Raw genomic sequence first — 6,054 nt, forward strand, 5'->3', positions numbered from 1 at the left:
TATATATATATATATATATATATATATATATATATATATATATATATATATATATATATATATATATAGGGCATATCATATGAGAATGCCATATTTATATGAGAATGTGAGAATGAATCTGAACCATTGGATTTTAAAATAAATGGTGGAGATTATGAGTGAATCTTTTTTTTCTCTCTCCTACTTCATTTATTTCATGATGCAGGAGAGAGAAAAAAAAGATTCACCCATAATCTCCACCATTAATTTTAAAATCCAATGGTTCAGATTCATTCTCACATTCTCATATAAATATGGCATTCTCATATGATATGCTGATATGCCCTATGTAACACTCCATACATAATTGACTAGTATATTATACATAAAACGTTAATAATTGATATTGAGTACATACAAAAGCTATAGTTATAGAAAGATCCATATAAAATACAACATGAAATTCTACTAAGAAGCATAATACATGAGTCTTCAATGGATCTTGCACAGCGGAAAAAGAGATCTGACGAGGTCTTCGAGCCAACACCACTTCCAAGTCTTCAATCCAAACCTGCTACTGACCAAGCACTACTCAACTGCACCTGAAAAAAATATAAGTTGATTGGGGTGAGATTACTAAATCTCAGTGAGTCCTCCTATCCTATGGGACCACTCGGTTCTACAGGGTACATGCATCAACAAAACCGAATCCACCATTGATCCGGGGTTTATTCTCACATCCGGTACAAGTACGGAGAAAACACATGAATCGTCCACCATAGGAGTCATCATATCACAAGTACACAAATAGTACAATAAACACGTATGCAGACCCATACCCATGTACGGGGAATCCAGAAGCAGTAACAACCAACTACCAAGGCTGCACGCACACCCTCGGTGAATAACCAAGTACATGTCGTCAAGAAGACTCGCACAAGACCCATCGCTAGATGAAACAGATAGATCCTATGTGGCATTCCATCCGTGACGAGTTATAGCGGTGACGTTGCCTACACGGCGTCACGGCCTCATCATCATCCATACGCAATATGGTATCCACAAGTGCGAATACGCCTAATTGACTGTACAAGCCCATCCGGTTAGGAGCCTAGTGGTGTAGCCTACGTGGCACCACTATAGGTGAGTTATCCAAGTGATATCGCCTAATTGGCATCACAACTCAACCATACCAAGCACGTCAATGTATCACGCCTTTGGGAAACGCCCTCAAAGACCCCGCAGGTACATCGCAATGATAGCTCAGGTGTGCAAATCATACCAAGAACGCCAATGTATCACGCCTTTGGGAAACACCCTGAAAGACCCCGCAGGTACATCGCAATGGTATCTTTGGAAACTAGTCCATACACAATGGTGTCTTACCACCCGGTATTGGCCCACTTCGATTCTAGCATACCACACGCATAACAAGCGTCAATCACAATACAATCAATCCCGAATGTTTAACCGAAACAACGGGCATTAAAGATCATTATCACACCAAGCATCATGCCACAAACAAGCAACCATCTCCGAACGTCAATCGAACGGACGGATAAACATAATATGATCATCATAAAGCATATCGATATAATGCATTAATTAATGATCCACATATTGAGAATAAACACATCCATGACCATATACAACATTAGCATGTTCAAATACAATTTAAACAAGTCTCACACGACTAAGAAGACACTCGGTTCCCTATACGGAACGGAACCGTCTCGGGGGAAATAGTCACATACAATTTCACTCGACATGACACACTAAGTGGGGTTCAAGTATGATTAAATAAAACATTCTGGTTTGGAGACCGATTTTATTAGAAAGTACACGTCGCTAGCTTTCCAACAATATAAAGTTTGCGCAATTCCGATACCCGAGCCGAAAGTTACGACTTTCTAAAGTTTGCTGATTTTTGCACTTTTGCCCAGGGTAAACGGTTACCCAGAAGCCAGTAACCGGTTACTGGCATGCAAAATGCCTAGTAACGCAATTTTCTATAGAGTAACCGGTTACCCAAATGCCAGTAACCGATTACCTTGAAGCAGAATCAATTTTCTGCATTTCTAAGAGTTCTAAACCATTCCAAATGCCCTATAGTTGATCCCCTGCATCTTTAATACAGTCCCAATGAATTTCTAACATATTTATATAATCAGAACCACCAGCATGCAATCATTAACAACATATGCAACTAGTAGCTATCACACACAACTAGCAATTATCAAATAAGCATGTTTTAACATCATAGATTCATGGATTATTTCTCACAATCCCTAACCCCAAATCTAACCCTTGCATGCAAATTGCCCAAGTCGCTATCTAAGGACTCACCTTGCATCAATGGAGGTTAAGATCATGTTCTTGCTGCCATTGAACTATCTTCTTGACACAAACTACACCTTCAAGTTCACCAAACCCGTAACCCCTCCTTCTTCACATTCAGCATGCATGTCTCAACTTCAAACTCGTTTTTCTCCTTCAAGACAGAAGCTATAGATGCGAACCATAGGTGCAAATCGACGAGAAATTTGTTAGCTTTCCAATGGGACCAGAATCCCTACGATCGGAGTTACAAGTTGAGAGATATACCTGATTTAGTGGAGCTGTACCCAAGGTGCGAAAATGGAGAAGGTGGACATAAGTTCTTCTTTCTCCTCCATGCTCTTAAGCACTTTTCTCATAAATTCTGATTTTGGAATGGTCTACCACCAAACAATGCCTTAAGTCCTCATGCAACCATGTTTAATGACCAATGTGCCCTCTAACCATGCCAAAATTACTAGTTTGCCATCTAGTTGGATTCTCACTAATCCACTTACTTTCTTAATAGTCCCTCTTAGATTAATATAGAATGATTCTATATGCATTCCAATAACTAATTAGCCGATTTAAGAAAAATACCGATGTCGGGGGATTGGGGTATTACATTCTCCCCCCCTTAAATAGAATTCGTCCTCGAATTCCTTTCAATCATCGCGAAAAACCAACTCTTCACATCTATCCAACCAAGGAAAAAAAATGTTACTCACATTTCTCTTCAGATAATCTCACTACTCTGTCTGAGGGTCATTCCATACGAAGAAACATAATCTGCCAAAATGCTTGCATCCCACTACACATGATTAGAAACCTTAACTCTCAAGCAACACGTCTAATCTGATACTTCGTCTTGACACACCTGGGGAAAGGGTCCTTCCAGGGTCCTTGACCTTTACTGCTCTGCACTGAATCTCCAAAACTTCAAAAACTCCAATAATCCACTCATGTCGGATATCCTTCGTTTCATTCTCTGATGTGTTCACCCTCGTTCAACAAACATTACTGATCCACTCAGCTCCTTGAATTACTTCCTGTTTGAGAATTACTGCCACCACGTCACTTCTGCGATAACACTTCAAATTATTCTCCATTCGAGTCCATACAATGTCATTAGGTGATCTCCAAATTCCTCGGTCTTAACCTCTGGTTCCTAAAGTCTTAGGATGATTGTTCCAAATTTATCTTTACTTATACAACTGTCACCGTAAACCGCGAAGGTGTAATCGTCTTGCAACTATCGCCTTGACATTCGACAACTTCGAACAAGATTCTACTGATAAGACGCGAAATTCAACAACTGACCTGTAACCATTGTACCAGTGTTCCTGTACAATCATAGTACACAAGGCATAACCACAAAGAACTTGCGCCAACTGAATGTCCTCTCTAGCCTTCAGCATTTCGACGGTCTGATACTCAGTCCAACCCTTGTGACTTGCAAGCTAAACTGATGACCTACGAACGTCGGACTGCATGCCATCCACAAAAAGTATTCCCAAGTTGGCCCATAGACAACACCTCTTGAGTTTATGGTGGATCCTCGAGTGATTGGAATGAACGAAACGCTGCTTCGACAATTTCCCTTAGGAAGATACTTTCATCCCAACATAAAATCCTACAAAAAGTCTGTTCGTTCCTACCTCAGACTTATCTGATTCTTCCTTGATCCGTTGCGCTACTCTGATCCCAACAAGTCACACACCTTGAAATCCTCTGAGTCATATTATATCCATAATTCACTTAGTTCCCATTAATACACAATAATTCCTTATCTACAGTCGTCCAATTACAACACGTGTCAGAACTCTATATACATCCATCATCGACTACTACTCTTTGAAGTTGCGTACTTTCCAGAATCAAGCTTCTACTTACTCTGCCATTCCATATAGTTCATCTACCACAACTTAGGTACACGTTTCATCCTCAGGACATTGAAACCCAAACACTCACTGACTTAGAGGTTCGTCCTTGTCACTGATTTCCACAGTGTACATCTGCTATGTTTTTCATTCCAACAAATCTTTGTTGCTCAACCGGTATATCGAATCCTTCATGACATACTGCAGTTCATGATAACTCTAGCAGTTTTACACAACTTCTACCCAACCATACACCTTCATTCTCTTAGCGTAGTATCGCCTCTGATAACTCGTGCGACTTACTGATATAACTATCCTCCCATAGCCACACTCCATTCACACAGTCATCTAACGTATGTTCCACCTCTGAATCAGACACTAAACTGACTTCCTCAGCGGCTGCATCCTTCATTGCAGTGCTTCCAACGGTCTGAGTGTAGCCACAATGCAAGAAATTGTACTTTGCACTTTGAACATCTCTCTTATAAACTCCTTAGCAGTTCTCAAACCAAAATGTCCGTGCTTTACCAAGATTAACACTTCTCCACTCATATTATCTAACAATACCTTACCAGACACATCACACATCGGGTCGATCCAAGGTACAATTCAAATATTCCATCACCGGTCGTGGTACATGATATCCACTCACCATGCTGACCAAGATATCATGACCGCACATGAGTCCCACTCTAGACACTCATGCAAAATTACCAACTTAACACTTCACGAAACGAGAACGTCCCCAAGGTACAATCTGATACTAATTCACGCGATCACGATCACTCATGGTCTCTATAAGTATAGTATTGGATCTTGATCCATTTCACCATCGGCTGTCTAGTTATTCCTCTACTATCGAGCGTGACGTATGGATCCTCATCCCACATACCTTGTGAGAGTCTGGATCTGTGTCTCACGAGTGCCAAATCAGAATTCTACCTTGAGCTTCAGATCACCTTGTCCCACACATGTCGGAAAAAGGATGACTCACGCATCTTGTGCACGATAGCGATACTGTGGCATTATACCCGTCTGGTAGTACCAACATGGTGGTCCAACTCCGAGGCCATGTATCTAGGTAACCTACCTCAGTGGCATATAATGATCCCCACACGTATCCTATAGTTGCAATCGACAAGTGTCTGAACAGGCCTCCAACATGTTCATCGTTCTTCAAGTCCTTCAAATTACACTCCTCAGGATGCTAAAACCTGAGAGTGCTACACACCAAGGTTTACTTACTCGGAAAGCCAAAACGCCACGCACGAAGATTTGAAGTTCAACTTCGGTTTACCATGCAGTGCGCGTACCCACTCGTCCCACTCATGCATGAGATTCCAAGGATAATTCAGTCCAGATAGGAATACTATGGTTCCTGACATTCGACTCAACTGCGATCATCCTACTGACGTTCCAGATAGATCTTAGTTCTTACTCGCTTGAACTCTCAACGCCAAGCGTAGTTCTATGGCTTCCCTCGGGGTCTGACGAACAACAACTAACAAGAACTTAGGTCACTGCATTTCACGCTTCTACATCATTTCATATTCCATCTAGCGTAGTTCTAGAACTTAAATATAAAATGATAAGAACAGAAATACATATCCTCTTCTATCGACCGGGTATTCAAGCCTCACCCAATCGTAAGCTACCACACTCGTACATTCCACCAACATCTACTAGGTATCTACTCTCGCTTAGGGTACTTCAAGTTGGATCAGGATCTAATACTTCACCCACCCAATTATTATCCGTACCAGCGCAATCAGAAAGGTCTAACTCTTCTGTCCGCATTTCCAGAGGCCATTTTGTCCTATCAGCTCACCCGTCACACTTAACACCGACAGCATCATCAGTACTGAATCCTACCAATTCT

At 41.2% G+C, this 6,054-nt stretch overlaps 1 long non-coding RNA gene across 1 annotated transcript; it reads right to left on the bottom strand.

Annotated features, from left to right (window-relative positions):
- Positions 1-512: 512 nt before the first annotated feature.
- On the bottom strand, positions 513-2,898 carry LOC131620574 (uncharacterized). Its single transcript, XR_009289181.1, has 3 exons — positions 2,584-2,898; positions 2,326-2,484; positions 513-581 (listed from the first exon to the last, which is right to left on the bottom strand). It is a non-coding gene; the product is annotated as an uncharacterized LOC131620574 (long non-coding RNA).
- Between the last annotated feature and the right edge of the window lie 3,156 nt (positions 2,899-6,054).

Source organism: Vicia villosa, linkage group LG1, assembly GCF_029867415.1.
Source record: "Vicia villosa cultivar HV-30 ecotype Madison, WI linkage group LG1, Vvil1.0, whole genome shotgun sequence".
In the NCBI taxonomy this organism is placed as follows: Eukaryota; Viridiplantae; Streptophyta; class Magnoliopsida; order Fabales; family Fabaceae; genus Vicia; species Vicia villosa.